This window comes from Acinonyx jubatus, chromosome A2 (genome assembly GCF_027475565.1).
Source record: "Acinonyx jubatus isolate Ajub_Pintada_27869175 chromosome A2, VMU_Ajub_asm_v1.0, whole genome shotgun sequence".
In the NCBI taxonomy this organism is placed as follows: Eukaryota; Metazoa; Chordata; class Mammalia; order Carnivora; family Felidae; genus Acinonyx; species Acinonyx jubatus.
Window position 1 is genome coordinate 129,681,578 of NC_069383.1, and position 23,980 is coordinate 129,705,557.

Here is a 23,980-nt window from a genome sequence, read left to right on the forward strand (position 1 = left end):
GCTCTCTCTGTGTTCAGGTATTGAGTCAGAGGCTAAGAATATAGAGACTCCTTCATATTCATCAGCAAATACTTATGGAGCACCTGCAATGGTGCCAGGCACTGTGCCTGACAGTTGGGGATAACAATAGCAAGTGAGGTCAGGCAGTATCTGCGACCTCATGGAACTTAAAGTCTAAGAAGTAACAGAGGTGATGAAGTCATCACATAAATGTGAAGTCAGGTGAGGATAATCACTTGAAGGAAAGGAAAGTGAGAAGAACTGTGAAGATGTTTATCAAAGGGCATGCCATCCTGTCTGATGGTGTCAGAGATATGATATGGCCAGATTTGTGTTTCAAGTGAGTAGTCTGGTTTCAATGTCCAAATGGAGATGTGACAATGAAGGCAGAGAACCGGTTAGGGGGCCGCCGCAGAGGTCCCCAGCGAGAACTGTGGATGGCCCAGACCAGGGAGGTGATCATGGAGACAGAAGTGGACTGATATCAGAAACCTTCAGGAGGTAAACTGCATTGAACTTGGTGAAGAATTGAATGAGAAAGAAGAGGGAAGCGAGGTCGAGAGTAACGTCTGGGGTTTAAACTTCCCTCCCTGGCCTCTAGAACCTGATAAATGCACCATGAAAAACAATATGAAGTATATGCCCCAGCATAAGCAAAATTAGGGCAGAGTTAAATGGGGTGTGATAAAATGTCTCTGGCAGCCTCGTGTTTCAAGATTAGAGTATAATGTGTTTGTTGCATAGTCCATGGCCAAAGTCAACACAAGCACCCGGATTGTAATGTACCACTTGAGGATGCAATTTGAATATTCCAGCCCCGGGTCTAACTGTGAAGTCAAGCTGTTGTGTGGTCCTGTAATATTCTCCATCCCATCCCACCCCTGAAAAAGCTCTGTGCTCTTTTCTTGTCAGAGCTGTTTGCAAAGCCTGAGGGATGTCACATAACAGCATGCTCTTCAAGGAATTAGCTTTGCAATTTAATGAAGAGAAACTTTTATGACTTCAGCTGGCTCAGTGTTTATAGTTTCTCAGACTATACTATAGTTAAAGCTTGGTTATAAAAGCATACACGTAGACTCATGTAAGTTATATAACTTATAACTCTACAATATATAACTTGTAACTCTTGTAAGAGTTAAAAGAGTAAACACTAGGCACTTGTTAGTATCACTTGTGAATTAGAAAACAGACTTAACAAATATTAACTAACTTGTTTATGGACTCTTGGGGACTCATTATTGTTCAATGCTTATATTTATACCCACAACTTGTTCCTTTGACAAATATTTATTGAGTATTTACTGAATGCTATGACTGTTTCAAGTAAACAATATAATAAGTTTCTGGTCCTCACAGGGCTTATGCTCTATTTGGGAAGATAACAAAGCAAAAACAACTAATATAGTATATATACATATTTATAACATGAAGAATAAAACGGGGTGAGGAATGTGGTAAGGCACATTAGAAAAGCTGCTTGTTCAAGAAGTCCTTTGTGAACGGAAGATATTTGAGCTGAGACAGGATTGATGACAAAGGATTTGGGGGGCAGAAAGCATTTGGGGTGGGGGAAACAGCAAGTGCAAATGCCCCGAGGCAGGAAACGGCTTGGCACACTTTACAACAGGAAAGAGAAAGCCATGTGGCTGGAATGTCTGAGCCTAGGAAAGAGGAGTCTCCTTGGGGGGCAAGAGATTAGAGGCTCTTTAGAGCCCCAGTGAAGAGCTTGGATTTTATTCTAAGTGCAACGGACGCCACTGGAGGGTTTTAAAGCAGAAAAGTCACGTGATCTGAGTAGGCGTTAAGAAGATCCTTCTAGTTCCTAAGTGGCAGGTGAGTAAGGTAGGTACCCCAGAGTAGAAGGAAAGTCTGGTCATTTGGGCCCTCATTTTAGAAGAGAGATAACAGAGAAATGGGTGAATTTTCTATATCTCTTGGATGTGAGCTGACAGGGCTTGCTGGTGAACTACATACAGGAGATTAAAACAAACAAACAAACAAAGAAACAAGGGCAACTTCTGGGTTTTTGATCAAAGCGATTAAATCATTAAGCCCTATACTGAGGATTCAACCCAGACCTCCTTAACATTCCAGCAATCTCTTTTGAAAGGCAAGTATCTAATTGCCTGTTCTGGTGAGGAATTCTTCCTTTTGAAGTGTTATCTTATTATTCTATCTCCAGGAAGCAGGAAGAAAGAGAGATTGATATTTATAGGGTGCATTTAAATTCAGGTTTGCCTGCCCCAGATGTCTGCTCCAAGCCTTCTGACTAGGTTAGTAATAGCTGTGGAGCACTCCCTCTGCCACTGATAGGGTCTGCCTTAGTGTCCAATTCCTTAGCTCTAAAGGAAGACAAAGAGGTTGACAGTTTTGGCCTGACTGGCCTTCTTGCGGCCCAGTGCTGACTTTCGTTTGCCGTCTACTTCCTGGATCTGGTGTCATGACTTGCCCAAGAAGACTTTGCATACATGCTTGGTAGCATGTGTTGACAGATTGGCTTCCAGAAGGGAATCTGGACTGTGTTCAGGGGCGTCTGACAGTCCCTAGAGCCCAGAGAATGACGGTCTGGCCCCTTTGTCTCCTTGCTTTCTGCAGTCAGAGGCCAGGCCCCAGCGCTCAGTGCTGCGGTGGAGCTGGGTCACCACTGTGGTTTGGACAGAGAGCGAGGTGGGGCGAGCTGTCCTCAGGCTGCTCCGGAGTTGGCTTTAGACAAGAGACTAAGGTCAGGCATGTGGTCGAAATCACACATGTGTTCCTGGCAGAGTTCGCATCAAGCTTTATGAAAATATTTTTTTTATAACTTCATCTGTGCTTAACAATGATCAGTTTCTTGGTTGGAGATGCAGGGAAGGTCCTTGGGATATATTCTCACTGGGGATGGAATTCTGAACTCTGACACTGAGTAGGTCAGCTTTACCCCTTCAAATTTTGTAAAGTCTCTTGTTTGGGCCTAGAGGAGAGTGTCAATCAGTCAGGATCCTGGCAGGAAACAAGATTCTCCTCTGATGGTTCAAATGTAAGAAAATTAATGAAGGAATTACTCTCAGGTGTGTGGGCAGGACTAAGGAAACAAATAGGGTTGAGGTGCCAGGCTAGCAGCAGGGTAAGCTGTCACCAACCCCAGGGCGAAAAGGGACCAAGGGCAGAACTGTGGTTACCTGAGCCAGGTGGGACCAGAAACCATTGAGCAGGAGCCCCCAGTAGGGGATGGAGCCCCTGAGGGAGCAGTCACTGCAAGGGAAGTAGCCCAGAGGTGGGAGGGAACAAGAAAGAATTACCCACCCTCTCCTGTCATCACCTGTCTGTCTGCCAGGAAATGGAGGCGGATGGATCATAAGGAGCAAACGAAGACCCACTAGCAAGAGACGAAATGTCATTCTTCACGCCAAATCATAAGATTGGCACTGTCTTTAAACACACGCACGCATGTAGGCAGGCACACCTCCTCCCAAAAAGGAAGTCCAACTTTGTATCTTCTCTTATTATTTGGAAATATGTATGTGTAAGACACAGTTATATTTTCGGTTATGTATCTTCTAATTAAAAAAAAAAAAAAAAAAAAAACTTCCTTGGGGCACCTGAGTGGCTCAGTCAGTTAAGTGTCTGACTTCGGCTCAGGTCATGGTCTCATGATTTGTGGGCTCAAGCCCCGCGTTGGGCTCTGTGCTGACAGCTCAGAGCCTGGAGCCTGCTTCAGATTCTGTGTCTCCCTCTCTCTCTGCCCCTCCCCTGCTTATGCTCTCTCTCTTTCAATAATAAGTAAATGTTAAAAATTTTTTTAAAACTTCCAGCAAACTACAATTTGCATATTTACTTGTAAATTGCTTGTTGTACACAGTAGCATGGCAGGTAAGAGCTTGGGTTCTATAGCTCAGGTTGCTGTGAGCATTACCTGAGCATCTACAAAGCCCTTAGAAATGTGCCTGACGCAAAGTAAGCAAATGGGTTATGTTGCAGTAGAAAACATGTCCCAAACACAAGCTTTAAGGGTGAGACAAAAGTATATAAGCAGAAGTTTAATGAGTATTTCTGTACTCCACCTTGCACACGTCGTTGGGGGTGTATGCTCTCCACCTTGGAGACCAGCAGTTAAGACTTAGTATTTGCTACCTAGCAGACTGTGCTACCTTGAGTAAACTCACCTCCTGCAACCTTACTGGCCTCATCTGTGAACTAATAGCAGTTAATAGTGCCTGCTTTATAGGGCTGTTGGAGGAGTAAATGCAGTACATCCGGTCACTTAGCCCAGGCCCTGCCTGGCACATCATGAGTACTCAGTAAAATATTACATGTGATTATTGCTGTGAAAGTCATGGTCATTGTGTTTAAATTGGCAAAGAGGAAACAATTCATCCTTAATCCTACAGATTCATATAAGATCACTGTAAGAAATATGTTGGCATATTTTTAGACCTTTTCATAAAGACTCCCTATACATAGACATATTTTACCTAATTGAATCATTGTACATTCTTCTATGGACCTATTTTTTTTTAAATTTTTTTTTAAACGTTTATTTATTTTTGAGACAGAGAGAGACCGAGCATGAACGGGGGAGGGGCAGAGAGAGAGGGAGACACAGAATCGTAAGCAGGCTCCAGGCTCTGAGCCATCAGCCCAGAGCCCGACGCGGGGCTCGAACCCACGGACCGCGAGATTGTGACCTGAGTTGAAGTCGGACGCTTAACCGACTGAACCACCCAGGCGCCCCTCTGTGGACCTATTTTTAGTGGCTATGTAACATCTTATAGGCTCAGAGTAATTTATGCACCCAACCCTATTGTTGGTTATTTATGGTTTCTTTTTTCAATTTTCTTTTCTATTTTAAGCAACACTGTGATGAGTAATATTTTTAACAGCTTTATTGGGATAGACAGTTGACCCTTGATCAACACATGTTTGAACTGCACAGGTCCACTTGTACGTGGATGTTTTATAATACAGTACTATAAATGCATTTTCTTTTCCTTAGGACTTTCTTAATATTTTCTTTTCTCTAGCTTGCTTTAATGTTAGAATACAGTACATAATTCATATAACGTACAAAATATGTGTTAATTAACTATTTATGTTATTGGTAAGACTTCCTTCCAATCAAACATAGGCTGTTAGGGGGGCCTAGGTGGCTTGGTCAGTTAAGCATCCAACTTCAGCTTAGGTCATGATCTTTTGGCTCGTGGGTTCAAGCCCCTACATCGATTGGGCTCTGTGCTGACAGCTGAGAGCCTGGAGCCTGCTTCAGATTGTCTCCCTGTCTGTCTGCCCCTCCCCCTGCTTGTGTTCTGTCTCTCTCTCAAAAAATAAACATTAATTTAAAAACAAACAACAAAAAAAGTAGGATTTTAGTAGTTGTGTTTTGGGAAAGTCAAAAATTGTACTTGAGGGGCACCTGGGAGGCTCAGTAGGATAAGCATTGGACTCTTGGTTTCAGCTCAGGTCATGATCTCACTGTTTGTGAGTTCGAGCCCCATGACAGCACGGAGCCTGCTTGAGATTCTCTCTCTGCCTCTCCCTTGCTCACGTGCATTTGCTCTTTCTTTCTATCTGTCTCATAATAAATAAATAAACTTAAAAAAAATTGTACTTGGATTTTTAACCTCGAGAGTTTGGCACCCTCAACCCCTGCATTTTTCAAGGGTCAGCTATAATTTACATACCATAATATTCAACCATTCAAAGTGTGCAATTTAATGGTTTTCAGTGGATTCAGAGTTGGGTAACTGTCACCAAAATCTAATTTTAGGGTATTTTTGTCACTCCAAAAAGAAACCTATACCCATCATAGTTCTCCCCCTCTCCACTCCTCCTCGACCCAGGCAGCCATTAATCTACTTCTTGTATCTCTAGGTTTGTCTAAATTCTGGACATTTCATACAAATGACATCATATAATATGTTGTACTTTGACACTGGCTTTATTCACTTAACATAATGATTTTGAGGTTCACCCATGTTGTAGCACTATCAGACCATCATTTCTTTTTATTGCTGAATATCCCATATTATGGACACATTTTATTCATCCATTTGTTAGTGATGGGTTAGTGATTCGGGCTGTTTTCATGATGCATGATGATCTTATAAATTAATCTTTGTACACATCTTAATTATTTCCTTTGAATACATGTCTAACTATGAAAATGCTGGTTCAAAGATTATGCACATAATTTCTAAACTTTCAAATATCCAACACTTCTGATCCAGTCTATCATTTGAGCACATTAATTACTTCTATTGTCCATTGAAGGGTCACTGCTCTTCATCTTTTGAACTACAAAGCTTTTCTTTTGTGTTCCTGTGACACCTGGAAGTATTTGCTACTCCTAATTCTCTACAGAACAATCCCTTGTGGATTCTATCCTCTTGGGTGCCTGAGACTCTCGTGGGCAGTGATATTCCTAAAGGGAGCTAACTGTATTTACGTGTATCAATCTTTATCCTTTTCTTTTTTTAATTTTTTTTTTTTAGCATTTATTTATTGTTGAGAGACAGAGACAGAGCATGAGCAGGGGAGGGGCAGAGAGAGAGGGAGACACAGAATCTGAAGCAGGCTCCAGGCTCTGAGCTGTCAGCACAGAGCCCGATGTGGGGCCTGAACTCACGAGCTGTGAGATCATGACCTGAGCTGAAGTCAGATGCCCAACCGACTGAGCCACCCAGGTGCCCCCATCTTTATCATTTTCAACTAGAAACTCCCTGTAGTGTGGCATTAATGAAAATCAACAGAGACCCGTCAGTGGCAGATAGCCTCTTTAAGTTGTTTCACTTCGCCCTATTTTTAAGTAACTTTCTGTCACTATGAACCTCTTGAAAGTGGTTAAAATCCAGAAAAATTCTTAAGTCAGTGGAATTGTGACCCAAGGTTTCACAGCACACAGGCAGCTGAGTATCGTTAAGCGCATCATCTTATTTCACCGGGCTTTTCCCATCCTTTAAGAATTTGAAGATAAGTGAAAGTTTGTTTTCTACATACTGTGGTTTTTAATCCAGCATAGCTGTTAAACTCTTGGGGTGGCCACCTGGGTAAAATCTACTCACGGTTTTCCCTTATTATGTGAACGGATCCTGCAGCGAAGCAGCTGGTGAATAAACACCAAGCTTAAGCCTTCGTCGGTGTGAATCCTGGATAATGTTTACAAAAAGAATGGTCTCTGCAGCAACCAACTAGCAGCAGATAAGAGAGCCACCTCATTTATAGCTGCGTTTAATCTTTCCAAAGCCAGAAACATATTTATTGAATGATGGTGAATACAACAGCTTATTACAGCCTTCACCCGTGGAGTCTCGTTCTCTGCTGACCTTTCTGGTCACAAGCAACAAAGGTGATTAAGATACTTCGTTCTTTGTACGAAGACCCATTGACGGCACTCCTCCAGGCTCCCGGATGTTCTTTTCGGGTTTACCTTCATCTTTACCCCACTGCCTCTTGGAAACAGCCCCACGTGTGTATGAAACTGCTGGCCTAGAAGAGAAGAAAGTGTAGCAGGTACTAGTAAGTGTTTGACTTCTCTTACGTGTCACTTAGGACAGGCATTTTTATACAGGCTATCTAATCTCCACCTCACAAGCCCCGCCCCACGCAGCAGGTGCTGTTATACCCATTCTAAAAATGAGAAAGTTGAGGCACATTTGCTCCCTGTGTCTTGGTCGCTGAAGTGTGAAAAAGTTCTAATTCAGTACAGACTTCCTATGATTTTGGCATAGGAAGTGCATTCATTTCTAAGAGTAAATAAAGGTGACCTGATTTGTTAAATTCTTTCCTGTCAGAGATAGTGCCTGCCTTGGTGGCCAAAGCCTTTTAAAATAAATGCTGCAATGTTATATTTGCCAGGATGAGGTGTTCAGAGATAATGCCTCTCAAAAAAAAAAAAATGGGGAAGTCCTATGATCAAGAAATTTGAGAACTTTGAGGTTAAACTAAATGACACAAGATTCTTGATTGCCGACCTTCTCAGAGACTCGAATATAGCACGTGCATTGTGAGTCACCAAGGTGGGTAGAAGATAAATACTTTTTTGTGGGACACCAATTAGCATTTTATTTAAACATTTTTTTTTATGTTTTTATTTATTTTTAAGAGAGAGACAGACAGAGCATGAGCAGGGGAGGGGCAGAGAGGGAGGGAGACACAGAATCTGAGCTGTCAGCTCAGAGCCTGATGCGGGGCTCAAACCCATGAACCATAAGATCATGAGGCCATCTGAAGTCAGATGCCTAACCAACTGAGCCACCCAGGTGCCCCACCAATTAACATTTTAAAGAGCTGGTTTTTGTGATGCACACAGGGTCAGAATGAACTTAATGCTCATTCCTTTTGGGTTTAATTTTTTTAATAGAGGCAAAGCACACAAAGGTATTTAGTGAAAAAAAATATTTCTCACTGTAACCTTTGCTTCGGAGATTCTCTTGAGAGACAACCATTGATTTCAAGTCTGAGATATTCTATGCATGTGCGACCATGTTTGTATGTATTATGTGCATGTATGTCTGTGTATGTTTCAATTTTGAGCACTCTATATACATTTTTCTGTGCTGTGTTTATTTTAAAATGTTTATTTTCTGAGAGACAGACCATGAGCAGGGGAGGGGCAGAGAGAGAGGGGATCAGAGGATCCAAAGTGGACTCTGCACTGACGACAGTGAGCCTGATGCGGGGCTCGAACTCACCAACCATAGATCATGACCTGAGCCAAAGTCAGACGCTCAACACTGAGCCACCCAGGTGCCCCTGCACCTTTTTTTTTTTTAATTTAATATATATTAGAAGTCATTCCATATCAGTACATATAACACTGTGTCATTTGTTTTAATATCCACATAGTATTCTATTATATGGATGTGCCCTAATTCCTTTAACCAGTACCCTTACTGATGGACGTGTAGAATATCATATTTCTAATTTTTCCTACTGGAAACTGCTGCAGTGCGTGCCCTTGTACATATGTCTTTGTCACCATGGTGCTTCTTGTATCAGCCTTTGATAAAAGCCAAGGGAATAAGAATGTAAAATAATAACAATAATAATTATAACAAATGACTCTGTGAAGTCAAAATGCCACATGTTTTCAGTCTTTTGATCGTCTGGCTTGATCCAGAAGTGTTTAGAGAATTTAGAGTTCTGGAGACTGTAGGTCCAAGCCCTAAAAGAACATGTTGTCTGAAGTTGTTTAAAATAGAAGAAACAAAAGATAGATGACTTTTTGAGAGAGAAGAAAAATTCAGGTTTTTGAAAAATTGTTTCTCTTAGACAATGAAGAGGTTGGGAGTTAATAATTGTATGTGTGTTTCTGCTCATGGCAAAATGAAACTTGAAGCACGAAACGTCTAAGAACAGGGATTTCCTACATGCATAACCTTTGAATTTGATTCAAACCTTACAGCAGACTGCTTTAGTCACATTGGTTCAGAAGCATGAGTTTTGCTTCCTCACTATCTTGTACTGGATTTCATTTCTGCCAAAGAGCATTTACCTCTCAGTCCTTAAGCCTTGTTTTTCCTCTTGAACATATTTCTCCCTTTTCTTTTTTGTGTACTGAGTAGAAAAAAACAACAACAACAACATAACAGAGAGTAACTTCATGTAACAACAAATAAAATATTTCTTCTTAAAATGATGTGGAGTCTAGTTGGAATTATGCTATAGAATTTGATGCAAGTCCGTCTATGTTTTGTTAAACGGCTCTATTGATCATGCCCTCCATACTTTTTAAATCAGCTTGAGCAACGGGGTTCAGTCTTAGAGCATGCTGGGCAAATTGCCTTGAGGCCAAATTGCTATTGGGACATCAGGTAATTTAAATATATTTCACATCAGCTGGTCCTCCTTTGGGAGAGCACCAGTATGCTATAGCCCCTAGTCATCACAAAGTGCCATCACTGGAGGTTAGGCACTCTGTGTGTGGTATCTGATCATTTATACAATATGTTCAGCATCATATGATCCTCTATTAATAGGTGGATCCTGCTATTATCCCCATTTTATCAATAAAGAAACCAAGGGACAGGATAAAAGTAACTCCTTCTGCACCGTCCAGCTGGGATCTTATCGAGCTAGAATTTGAACCCATTGTTATAAAAATCTTGCCCAAATTAGAGATGGCCTGAATCTTTAGGTCTTACTTGGATTCTTTGAAGGCTGAAGAAATGTAATCAACTGTAAGAGAAGAGGTTTTATCCCTCCTCCCGTCTAGTTATACCAAGCCGTGTGGATGGTCCCCAGTGCTCACAGCCCTGTGCGCAGAGCAATTTGTTCTCCTACATATAAGCAGGCCTGGCTCCAGAGTTGGCCCAGCTCTCTGGGTCAGAGGCCGGAGCAAGCCCAATGACACAGGTGACTCTTTCAAGGAAGGAGATGCCCTGACCCTTTTGTTAACTCCCCTGGGACAGAAGTCATCACTTGCAGTGATGTGCAGTCAAACTTGCAAGTCAGTTAGGTGGGCAGGCCCCTCACCATGCTCTAATAGAAACAGTCCCCAGAATTTTCCCTGGAGAAGTTTTACAAACATTAGCTGTTCCCTCTCTGTGTTCTCCTTTGTTGGAAATGGTTAGAACGCTAGAACCCAGCGTAACAGTAAGTTTCCGGATTTCCCCTTTGTGTCAAGCGGCCCATGCAGCGTCATTAAGTAAATCCTGAGTATTAAGGCGTTTTCAGATCGTAAAGAGGAATTTGACCAAAGGATTCCCAGAAACACAAATCTCATTTGAGTCTTAATGCTGTGCTCCTCACCACTGCCATGCTGTGGGCATCTGGTCATTTGCAGTTTGTCCTTTGGGCAGAGTAAACCCTTCTACTGCAGGAAAAATCTCAAAAACTTCATATAAACAGAACAACACCTATGGAGTGCCAGGAACTGCCAGATGCTCCATATCCCCATAAAGACAGATTCCTGGCACCGTTTCACCAAGGACACACTGCCAGCTGCCCAAACTCAAACCAGGATTCAGATGCAGGTCTTGCACACCCTTGCTTCTGTATGTGGCCATTGCCCCTGCTCAGCTGCCTCCCCAAACAAGCAAGATGCAGAAATCAGAGACCAGAGGGAGTCTTGATTGCCAGGTTCAGGTTCCTGCCAAGGCAGGATGTAATTGCAGGGCTAAGGCTAGAGCCTATGATAAGCGGATGCTAAACTTGTTTTTGGCAGAACATCTGGGATGTGTCAGGGTTAGGGCAGAAGTGGGGGAGGAAGAGGCTTAGGTGCAAGGATCCCTTCGTGATCTCTGGTCTCCTCTTGCGTGAGCATGAGGACATTTCCTGAATGCCAGTCCTCAATATTTGAGCGGTTGGCTCAGATATGCTCTGGGTCTTTAAAACGTTCAGGCCCAAAGACATGGTTACAATAGCATGAGCTTTTTTGCTGTGTCTGAACTTGGTCTTCATCTCTCTGGGGACCCTGGTTTGAGTTACTTGGATGTGATGTCTTTCATGATGGAACAGCTAACTTGTAAAGAGGCTGCTGACGTTTTTCCTATTGACTATGCTGTTCGCCAATACTGTCCCAGGTTAGAAAGGCACCAAGCACCAGTTGAATGGCTCTTGTCTTTGTAACTTTAGCCCTGTTTTCTTTCTTTTTTTTACAGAAGAGAAATCAATAGATATGTTACTTTTATATAAAATTTCTTTCATTCCTATCATTTCCTTTCTTTTGATTTTCTTATTGTCCGGAAGAATGTTAGGTGAAGATATACTCTTATGTTTACAATTTTTTTCTTTTTTCCCTTTCTTTCTCCCTCTCCCGACCCAGCCACCACCTCTCTTTCTCTCTGTATTTCTTTTCAAAGATTGAAGGGCTTGATGCTTTGTGGCTACCCGCACAAAGGCAGCTATAAATTTGAGAAACTCCACAATCTGCCATGCTTCATTCTCCTCCTTTGTTTCCCAGAGTGATCATCATCGTTTTCTCTGGGTAATCGCTAACGGGAGGACTCCAGACTAAAAGGAGGAACACAGCACAACACTGGGTGGCTTCCTGACACCTATTGTTGGAGCCCAGCTTTGATTTTCCTTTGCTTAGAAGTGTGGGCTAGCCTCTGTTATTTGCTTTTCTCTCCTCTCATCAATCTTGCTTGAGACTCTAGTTTTACTGAAATATATTGCCATCAAGCCAGCCAGGTGAAAAGGAATCCATTTTCCTGAAATCATTCTTTTGGTGAGAGGCTTTCTGTGTAAAAAGATTGTAGAGTAAATCCTTGCTGCTTTTCAGGGTAACTAGGGGGTGAATGAGGGTAGAGTTTTGGAGAGGAGGAAGGAAAGCTTTCCTTTTTTTACTCTATTGTTTCCTGGTGAAATGGGGAGACCCTGGGCCCTAGAGCCTTGACCCAGCCCGTTCCAAAGCTGTCATCGAAGGTTCTTGATCTCCTCACTAGAAAGAATTCAAGCACAAACACAGCACAGCGAACGAGGGACACAAGTGGAAAAGTTTATTAAAGCAAAGTACACTCTCCAGATGTGAGAGCAGGTGAGCTCAAGAAGGAGAGAGAGAGAGAGATGTGCGCCCCCGGGGGGTTAGGTTTTTACCTTTCATTGACAGTTGTTAACGAGGGGGTGGAATATTCTCTACTTAGGGCAGATATTTCTTGGAAGCAGGGTTTCCCACTTTTTCTTCCTAATTTGGTCAGGGGTTTCCCGTCATGGTATCTGCCATGTTGGGCCTGTCTGGTGTGATCCACCTTCTCATGGAGTGCTGCCAGGACAGGCCTCTCTGACTTTCCCAGTAACTGGCCATGACCTCCTTGTTGCTGGCCTCCAGGCATCAGGTTAAAACCTAACTTAACTGCTTACTCTGACATGATTACAAGGGCAGAACCAAGCATCTTAATGATGGCTACATCTGTCTTAAAAGTTGGGTAGCTAGCAATTCTTAATTACAGACTTCATGTGGTAGAGAAAGCGAGGGCCCATCTCCTCCCCTCAGGGAGCATAACCTCTAGTATATCCATAAACAGACAAACAAACACAGCTATGATATGGAAATAAACACAGAAGCCAGCTTAGGGACAGACGCATGCCATGAAGCAAAACGGGTGGAAGGTGGTAACTGTGGGCTGCTTGGGCGAAAGATACCCAAGTCTTTGCTTTTGTACTGAACCAAAATGGTGGGAAAGGGGCAGCCTGGTAAATATCTGGGAGAAAAGCGTTCCAGGAAGGAAGCATCACTGCAAGCGCCTGAGACATGAACAGGCATGTGTTTTGAGAGACAGGAACATGGCAGCTGTTCTGAAAGATAAGAGGGGTCAGTTCATGGTGAACAGAGTGAAAGCATTACTGACAAAGGGAAGGATTGGTTCAGGGACCTAAAGAAAGAAGACTAAAAATAATAGAAGTCCCTGTTTGGCTAGTAGCACTATATGGTGCAGATGTACTTTTTAAATAGCTTTAGTGAGATGTAGGGGCGCCTGGGTGGCTCAGTTGGTTGAGCATCCGACTTCGGCTCAGGTCATGATCTCACAGCTCGTGAGTTCGAGCCCCATGTCGGGCTCTGTGCTGACAGTTCGGAGCCTGGAGCCTGCTTCAGATTCTGTGTCTCCCTCTCTGTCTCTGCCCTTAACCCACTCGCATTCTGTCTCTGTCTTTCTCAAAAATAAATAAACATTAAAAAAAATTTATATAGCTTTAGTGATATGTAATTTACATTCCAACATCCCATGGAAAATGTTTATACATTTGAAATGTTACCAATTTGATGTATGTATGGTGACAGTTCGGTGACATTTAGTATATATACAGAGTTGGGCAACTGTTGCCATAATCTTACTTTAGAACATTTTCATCATTCACTAGAAGAAATCTAGTGCCCATAAGCAGTCACTTTCCACACTCTCAACTCCCACTCCAGACCTAGGCAACCACTAACCTACTTTCTGTCTCTGTACTATTCTGTCTCTTGCCTATTCTGGACATGGGATCATACAATCTGTGATCTTTTCTGACCTCCCTAGAATGACGTGTTTGAGGTTTTTCTATGTTGTAAGGCTGTAAGTATTTTATAATATTCCATTATATGGATATACCAATTTTTAGATAACCGTTCTTCAGTTAATAGACATTTGGGCTGTTTCCAGTTTGGGGCTATTACGAATAATGCTGCTGTGAACATTTGTGTACAAGTTTTTGTGTGGACGGATGTTTTCATTTCTCTTGGGTTAAATACCCAGCAGTAGAATTTCTGGGTCATGTGGAGACTCTATGTTTCACATTTTGAAGAACTGCCAAATTGTTTTTCACACTGACCATGCTGTTTCACATTTACACCAGCAATGTGTGAAGGTTACAATTTCTCCATATTCTTGGTAACTCTTATTACTGTCTGTCCTTTTGATTACAGCCACTCTAGTGAGTGTGAGGTAGTATCTCATGATTTGAATTTGCATTTCTCTAATGAGTAATAACACTGAATGTTTTTTTCATATGCCTATTTATTTGGGGAAATGTCTATTTAAATCCGTTGCCTATATTTTCGTGGGGCTATCTTTTTATTATTATTATTGAGTTATAGGATTTCTTTTTACATTCTGGAGGTACGTTCTTTATTAGACATATGATTTGCAAATACTTCTCCCAAGACAGCAGGTTATCTATTCACTTTCTTGATGGTACCCTTTGAGGCACAGAAATTTTTAATTTTAATGTTGTCTGATTTATTGAAATTCCCTTTTTTTGCTTTTGCTTTTGGGGTCATGCCTAAGAAATCTCAAGGGCACTATGATTTACCACTGTATTTTCTTCTAAAAGTTTTAGAGTTTTTATTTTAAATTTAGATCTGTAATGTACTTTTAGTTATTTTTTTGTTTATGCTACAAGGTAGTGACCAAATCCATTATTTTTCATGCAGCTATCCACTTGTCCCAATATCTGTTGAAAATATTATTCTTTCCCTACTGAACCATGTTGGACCCTTTGTAGAAAGTCAATTGACTATGAACATTAGAGTTTGTTTCTAGGCTTTCAGGAGAATGCATTTTTAATGCATGGCATCAAAAATGATGGCATTTTTCTAACATGGGGTGAAGCCTTCAGAAAGCCAAGCTCTGGTGGGGGAGTAAAGCAGCTGGTAACTGTCAGATAAATTCTGGATTGAAGGGGCTTCATTTTCTATGGCTATAAAATGAATTTATGGATGAAGACTCTGGTATTTCTTACTTACAGTACTGGAAAGAATCTTAAGCCAATTCTTAGACCCTTGATAGGACTATATCTTAACCATTCTTGACAGGGCGGTATCTATTCTACAGTTCTTTTTTTTCTTTTCTCTTTCCTTTTTAGTCTTAAAATATAAGCTGGGTTGAAGAGATGAGATTTAGAGATTTCAGTACACATGTCAATTGGGTGATATATACAACAATGTGAATAGAATAGAATAGAATAGAATAGAATAGAATAGAATAGAATAGAATGTGTAGATATTTGAGATCACTTGATCACACAAATTCAAGGGCAAGGATTTTTCAAGTTAGAAAGGTTTTGAAGTACGCTGGAAGAAACATAGACATTGGGCATTCATCCTCCAAGATTCATGCTCCCCTCTAAAGCCTTTCCCATGGGGAATTTCTTCCTGGACCATTCCCTTGTGGGATAAACACTCCAAAATGCATCAGTGTCCCTGGACTGTCTCCTAAACTCAGGCTCCAAATGTCTTCCTGGATATTTGCACTAGGACACCTACTAATACTGAAGATCCCAAACAGAAGAGTCATCTCTGGCATCTTCTAAGAGGAAACAGTTTATCAGTCTTGTGGATTTATCCATTGCTGCAGGTCTTATCTCATCCATGAGATTTCCATTCCTCTGGCCTCCAGCTGAATCTCCTGACATAGGGCGGTAACTTTCTGATCAGACACTTCCCGTGGAATTTCTTTATCTTCCAGATAGATTGGGTTAATTTTGTTGGAAAACCTCCTTGATTGCCTCAGTCTCTGGGTCCCTAGATCTTCATTGCCGATAGGATAACACCTAAGCTTCATCGCTTAAACTTCAGGGTTTTTGTCCACCTGGTCTTTCGTTTGCTTTCCAAGCCTGATCTCTGACTTCTTCCATACATGAGTTTGTCTTCTCACCAGACAAACTTATTCATTGTTTCCTGGACATGCCTTTACCTTTTTTGCTTTGGGGTTTCATTCACCCTTTGCCCTCCACATAGTATATTTTTTACTCTCTTTTCCTTCTCCTTATAGAAATATCCCCTTTCTTTCAAGACAATACAAATCCTCTTTCTTCTGGTTAGTTCAGAGTTCAATGATGGGTTCAAATCTCAAGCCTTAATGGCTTAGTTACATGGTGGAGATTGCAAACTGGCAATCCATGGGCTGAATCCAGTTTACAGATGTTTTCTTTCATCCATATGATGTTAATTTTTTTTTTTTTAATTAGTTGCCTGCAGTTAAAAACCTGAGGTTTTACATTTAGGAGAAAACAAACAAACATACAGATTTCCAGCCAACTCGGAAAAATTCTATTCCCACGTGGCAACTATGTATGTTTGCTCTCTTGAGCTGTCCCATTTAGCCAAGATGTGTGTGTGTGTGTGTGTGTGTGTGTGTGTGTGTGTGTGTGTGTTTATGCCAGCACCACTGCTCTGTATTTGGTTCCAGGCCAAACCTCCTTCACTGAGGTATATCCCCCACCCCAGCCTCTATGGAAAGTTGACTGGGCACTTAGTACTGTAAAGCCTTATGTTTCTTCTTTAAAGAAGAAATCTCTCTTCCCTTACTCTTCTCTTTTTGTGTATTTGTCTTGGACCCTCATTAAAATGAAATGCTCATAGCATAGTACCTCCCATGAGATCTTGTCTGTGACAGATACTAAATAAAGGCAGTAAGGTGATTTTTAACCTCTCATTTCTTGCTCAGAATATCCCACCCTTTGCTTAAATGGATTTAGGTAGTATTTTTGAAAGACCTGTACCGCAAGGGTATAGAAGAGGAATCCTAATGAAGAATTAGGACCAAAGAAAAAAGAGAATGCAATAAACATGGTTGCCATGATTTCATATATAAAGAGAAAACAGGGCTAAAATATATTTTATTTCAAGGAGAACCAAATCTGCAAGCTGAACCCACAAAAGGCTCACTGAGCAGTGTTGTGGTTTCATTATTTATGTGTTGGATGTAACTGGCTTTTATTTTTAAATGCATTTTCTTTCAAATGAAATAATCAATTCAGGGCTAGCAATAAGGTCATCATAATGGAAATTAAGTCTTCCATTTTATTTCGGTTGATTTTAAAAATAACTCTGCGGATCCACAGTTGGCTAACATTTATTGCTTTTATTTTTAGGAGTTGGCAAAGCAATCCTCTATTTTTCCACCAACAGTTTCCAGGTTTTCTTGTCTTCTCCTCCTCATGAAGCTTACCAGCATGAAATGCAGGGCAGTGCCCCTTTGGTGAGCAGTTCCCAAGACGGTCTCATATTTTTCAGTGTTTCATCATTAATGTGAGGTGAGGCAGTTCTACAATCCATTTGAGGCTTTCCATTAGTCCAGCACAGATACTTGGCAGACTTTCCTTCTACTGTGGAGTCCACAATATCCTCTTAGACTAAAGATTTTAAGAGGAAATCTCTTTAGGGCTCTAAATCCTTATAATCATCACTGTCATTAATGGAAGCACTTCATAAGGGAAAATGTTGCCCTGAAGAAAAGAAGCTCTTAAGACTCGAAGCTGACAGAGGTCTCAGAATACCGTGGTGCTCTTTCCCACCCAGAATATTTGACTGTTCCTCCCACATTGATGTGGATTAAGAACATGGGATCTCTTTTGACCCAGGAACCTCACAATCCTACATGCTTAGTCACTAAAAGGGTACGTCCTGTATGTTTGCTACATCTGGTACTACCACTCATGAACTTTTTCTTTTGCTGCCTTTTTTAAACTCAAAAAGAATTTCTAAGATAACTTTACATAAGTACTATAAAAGGACTACCAATACTCATACCCTACAATTGAACATTACTAGAGTATTAACGGCAATGAAAACACATCAGTATTATTCAATTCTGTCCCAGTCCTCCTGCCCACCAGAGGGCTCTCCTTTCACTGTGTACCACAGGGGATAGACTGGTTTTTGAGAGGGACTCAACACACAATAGCACCAAACTGAGACTGCCTGAGGGCTATTCAGAGGGGTTAAAAGACGATCACAAAAGAATACATTTGTTTTTTCTAAATGTTATTTATTTATTTGAGGGGGGGAGGGGCAGAGGGAGAGAGAAGAGAGAGAACCCCAAGCAGGCTCCATGCTGTCAGTGCAGAGCCCAATGCAGGGCTGGATCTCAAAACCATGAGATCATGAGCAAAGCCGAAATCAAGAGGCGGATACTTAACTGACTGAGCCACCCAGGTGCCCCAAAAAGGATAACTTTTTACCCTGGGATGCAGTGTTGTTTAGGGGCCCCTCTGGGGTTCCCATGACGTCATCTCAAGCAGTGACACAAGCCCCACACTTGAGCAGTCCCTGAACTGATTTCGCTGTTCCTGCCACCGCTAAAATATCTCAGAAAACGTTGGTGAAAGCTTTTATCCTTAAGTTAGAAGAAAATTGCTTTCAGTGAGCTTCCAAAAACAAAAAAAACAAAAAAACAAAAACGCCACTGTGAAAGGCTTGCATGGAATTTGTTCTTTAAAGAAAGATGTTACAGCAGTGCCCCAGAACAGACTGGTTTAATTTTCCTGCCTCCTTCCTTCATTTTTCCCCTTCCTACTTCCTTCCCTTTTTCGCCCTGTCCTTTCTTTCTCCCTTGTCTTTTCTCCCCTTTCCTGCTTCTCCTCCTCCTTCTCACTCCTTGTTAGTCATGTTCCCAGAACACACACCTGTCTGTGGGAGTGTGTTTTTGATCATTAAGCACAGGAGCAGACACACTTCACATATCTCCAGGGTATGACCTTTAATTCCCAGTTTACCTAATTCTGTGATATTCTTAGGGCTGCAGAAAAGCTCTTAGCAACAGTGTTTCTTTAGGGTGTTTGTCAAGTGCTGTATCTCACTGCAGCTTTTACTCATCTCATCTTCTAAGAAAGCAAACTGAAGTCTAAGGAATTGAACTGGGGCATTGAACTACAGGTTCATGTGGCTATGTTGGCGTGAGCAAAGCCAATATATGCATGCTCAGTGATTTCTGAACCCCATATGGTGTTTTTCACCTAAACAGAATTTCAGCTTTTATTTTTTTTTATTATTTTTTTTAATGTTTTTTTATTTTTAAGAAACAGCGTGAGCTGGGGACCGGCACAGAGAGAGGGGGACAGAAACGGGGATCTGAAGCAGACTCTGTGTTGACAGCTGCGAGCTTGATGTGGGGCTCGAACCCACGATCTCATGTGAGATCATGATTTGAGCCAAAGTCAGACGCTCAACTGACTGAGTCACCCAGGCGCCCCCAGAATTTCAGCTTTTAAAAGAATTTGTTTCATTTATTCAATCAGTTGTGTCTTCGGCATTATTTTAGAGAAGCAGTTTGCATAAAAATCTAGTCAACATTTGTTGGATTTTCTACTCAGCTCTACTTCAGTCTCCTTCTTTCGGGAATTGCCTGGCCAAGCTCTATTTCCCTATTTGCTGTAGGAGCAACCACTGTATACAGCTCCCTATTTGCTGTAGGAGCAACCACTGTATACAGCAGGACCCTGTCTCTTTTGACCCTTGGTTTGTCCAGGCACCTGACTCTAGGGAGACCACCTGGAACTCTTCCTGGGTTCCTTGAACTTGGTACCCTGAAGGTTGAGGTTTTTCTCTTTCCAAGGACTGAAGTTATAAAAGGTGAAGCTTGGGAGCCCTTGTGTTGTTTGATACGATATAGCCCTGTAAATTTATTTTTCTTTCTATGATTCTCTTAACATTTTCTTTTCTGTAGCTTACTTCATTATAAGAATATAGTATGTAATACATATAACATGGAAAATACGTATTACTCAACTGCTTTTATATTATCAGAAAGTCTTCTGCTCACCAGTAGGCTACTAGTAGTTAAGTTTTGGGAGAGTCTAAAGTTATCTGTGGATTTTCAAACGTGTGAGGTGGGATTGGCGCCCCTAACCCTGCGTTGTTCAACAGTCAACTGTAATAGTCTCGCCCCATATTACAGGTTAGGAAGCTGAGTCCCTGAGAAGTTAGGCAATGTTCTCAGAATCACCCAGTTAGTAAAGGGAAGAACTGGGATTTGAACCTATGATGGTCCAGCTTATTTGTTTTCCCAATTTCACCATTATAACCTCCCTACTGACATTTCTTTGATTTTCTCTTATTTGTGTTAGTTGCTTTTTGTTGTAAAGGATGGACTGAACATCGACTAAAATGACTGGCAGTCTCTTTCAGGATTTATAAAGATGGAAGGAACCAGCCAGGGCACCTGGGTGGCTCAGTCAGTTAAGAGTCCGACTTCAGCTCAGGTCATGATCTCACCGTTTGTGAGTTTGAGACCCTGCATCGGGCTCCGTGCCGACAGCTCAGAGCTTGGAGCCTGCTTCAGATTCTGTGTCTCCCTCTGTCTCTGCCCCTCCCCTGCTCTCACTCTGTCTCTGTCTCTCAAAAATAAATAAACATAAAAAAAATTTTCCTTCCTGGATGGAAGGAACCTTCCAGATTAAGTTCTCCAAACCCTAACTTATTTTATGGATCAGGAGCTATAGCCTAAGAAGAAAGGGTACATGCCCAAGGTCACCCATGTGTTCTAAGGCAGTCCTGTAACTTGAATTTATCTTCTAGCACCCAGATGTTTGTTCTTTCATTCAAACACATTCTTTTGGTCTAAACTTAAAAGCCACTTTCTTCACAAAACCTTTCTAATCCTTAGACTGGCTGAATTGCTTCTGCTATGGGATTTCCTACAACCCCCTCTTTCTCCATTCATAGCATAACATTCCTGGCTCATGTGCTTCTTAAACAACCCATCTGCCCCATGAGATAGTAGCCTCTGTGAAGGCAAGAACCCTTTGTGTCTTGTTCACTGTGGCCTCTTCAGTGGCATATGCTTAATGTGCCAAAATGGCAAATCACTGCATAAAAAAAAATAGCACATGAGACCTGCAGCAGTGTTCTGGTGTTGAAGACAATGGAACTATATGGTATTAGAATATATCTTCCAGTTGTAAATCTTTGGTTTTTGCTATGTTGAACATTTGCCGTTGTAATCACGTGTGTAGCATTTAAACTTGTAGCTTTGGTGTCAGAAACGCTGAGATGAATTACCAGGAACCGTATTTCTTTCTTCCTTTCATATTAACTTCGGTTTGCTGGTTCAGGGTTCTGTCACATGTATGTAGTAGTCCCTAGCAGGTACATGAGCCAAGACCACACTAAACATGAGAAAGCGAGAGGAGAGAAGGTAATTCCGACCATTATATAAATTACCGGTGGTCTTTAGCATTGCGTATTGGAAGAAGACTGGAGTGACCCAAGTGAAAGGTTGGAAACAAAGAAGAGAAGTTATATGGCAGGATGGGAAAAGCCTAGGGAGAGAAGCTGGCCTAAGGGCTCAGGCTTGAAAGATCAATAATATTTTGCTGTGGGTGTCAATGGAAAGAGCAGCCTTCTTTTTGTTGAATTGAATAGGTTTTCTCCCTTTTGACTAAACCTTGTGTTGGATAACTCCTTCAAATCTTTTGCCTAGAGTTCATCTTCTTTTTCCCCTAAATTTTCATGTCACATTCAGCAGTATCAAATTTTCATAAATTAACAAGTTTTCAAACTCATTATTAAAAAATACTCCACATGCCCGTGCAGCTGGATTACAAACCATCAGTTGAGTTTCCAACAGACACAAAAACAGAAGAGTTTTGGAGAAATGGAAATGTATGTACTGAGATGACTCTAGAGAAAAAGACAGATATGGCTGGGGAGGCAAATTAGGGTCACATGCAAGATGACTCTGTGAAAGCAATACCAGGTGTGGGGTTTGCAAGAGATTATCATATTTCAATCCCTCCAAGTTCAGAAGGAGGAGTGAGGTGAGGATCAAGACACGAGCTTTACTGACAATGAAGCCACGTTGTAGACATGAACCAAAATGGTCTACATTATATCCCATCCCCATACCTGGGCTTTGGAGCCCAAATTTGGGAAGAGTTGAGGTGGTATAGTGGACTCTTACCCACTAGTCCGATTGAAGATTGGAACTTGCCTCACCCCTGTCAAGTCCAAGAGTAGGACAGGGAGGGAGAATATGCACACTTGTTGTCAGTATGCAGCTTAGGAGTGGAAAAGGTGAAAGAGAGCTGAGGCTGTATATTAGTGGTTGGTCTTCTCCCATTCTTACTAGGTAAATTACTCCTGGAGAGAGAGTCCCAAGGTTTTTCCTCCAGCCTTCGTCTCTTTTAGGGAGCATCCTTTCTCCTTTACTTAGAACCATAAGCAATGGTGTTAGTGAGAACAATCCCTCAATAAAGAAGTCAGATCCCAAATTGCTCTTATTTTTAAGATAATGTATGCAAAGGACATTAGCCAAAAATACAATTTCCCAAAGACTCCCTTCAAGGCTTGAAAATGCGAATACAGCCACTAACGAGTATGGGCAAAACTTGCAGTCCATTTGGCGCTCTCTATTCCTGATGTGTCCGGTATGGTAATGCGGTGGCCATCTGACCCATGGCAAGTTCCTAGTAGACATCATCTTAAAATTTGGCTGGTAATTTGAGGTAGAATTTTCAAAATAATGTCTACCTATACAAATCTTTTTCCAAGGAATAGCGTCATTTGAAATGAAAAGCCAAACCAAATGATTTAGTATTTCTTACAAGCTCTTTAGGAGCATGCTGGAGAAAGAGACACATCTTGGCAAAACAATAGCCTCCCCTACTAATGTAAATATGATTTCCATAATGAGCCGCGTGGTGGTGCCTTCCTGATGTAATTGCAAGAAGCCTCTTTGGCCGTGTGGAGAAATTTTATTTGCTACCACAAATGATAAACTTGTTTTCTGCAAAAGTAACTTCTTTGGGGAATACACATCAGGAATATTCCCATCATTTGGAGTCTTTAATGTGTTTTGCAGCTGAGCATCTTGGGGTATATTTCAGCAAACCTCTGAACAAGATTTTCTGATTCCATCCCACAGAGAGCTGTGCTGCACTGCTATTAATCTGAAACATTTGCTGCATCACAGCAATTTGGTGAAATTATAATTGAAACATGGTGCTTGACCCGGAGGGGACCATGGAGAAAGGGATTTGCTTTGGTGGCTTCTCATGCATCATTTAAAGCCTGCTGCCCCGGAATCAAAGTCTCGCTTATATCTTAACTATATGAACGCTTTATTGACAGCTGCTGCAGCCCGGCTGCAGAATACTGTGCTTCTTGCCAGCCCTGTCATTTTGTTTGGTTTGTCTGTCTTTACTTTTCCATAAATTGGATTACTCTGATTAATAACAAGATTGTGAAATAAGAGCTTGTTATGGGATTCTGGTGACTATCAAGCAGAATATAATTAAACCACAGTTATGCAGTCTAATTGAGGAAAAGACATTTGGAATTAAGGGAAGTTGGCAATGTTTAGTTATTAATTTCATGTGTACAAGGTAATAAACTGGACCGGCATAGGATTACTGATTGTTAGAGTCCTTCTGAGCTCAACCTAAAAAGAAGAAATGAAAGGGATGAAGTAAATAGATTCTGTTATGTCATTTGGGGGAGTGATCAAGAACGTGTCTTTTAAATCCTGTTTACATTCTGAAGTCGTTTTAATTAAAAATTGTCAGTTGAACCAAATCAATTAACCCTCCCTGTTTCCGTAACAGAGGCTGCTGGCTGTGCCCCAGTAATTCCTTTTCCTTTTCCTTTTTTTTTTTAAGTAGTAATAGAACTGGACATATGGCCACTCAGAATCCTGTCTACATTTCTCAGCCTTCCATGCAGCTGGTTGTTGCCATGTGACTATGTTCTGGCCAGTGAGATGTGACATGTGCGATTCATTTGGGGGTTGTATCTTTAAAGGCATCGAGTGTCTGTATCATCTCTGCCTTCTTCACAGTGGCTGGTGGCCGTCTTCTTCCTGAGCAG

The 23,980-nt window shown here is 41.5% G+C and overlaps 1 protein-coding gene across 5 annotated transcripts in view; it reads left to right on the forward strand.

The window, feature by feature from the left end:
- FRMD4B (FERM domain containing 4B) overlaps positions 1-23,980 on the forward strand; it is a 321,646-nt gene that overhangs the window by 46,796 nt on the left and 250,870 nt on the right. The window contains exon 1 of one of the 5 annotated variants that reach the window (XM_053219085.1): positions 7,217-7,321. The exons of 2 other annotated variants lie outside the window; for them this stretch is intronic. The gene's annotated coding sequence lies outside the window, so the exon portion shown is untranslated. Of the gene's footprint in view, positions 1-7,216; positions 7,492-23,980 lie in introns of those variants that run through there. 2 more of the 5 variants (XM_053219082.1, XM_053219081.1) reach the window with 2 other exon arrangements.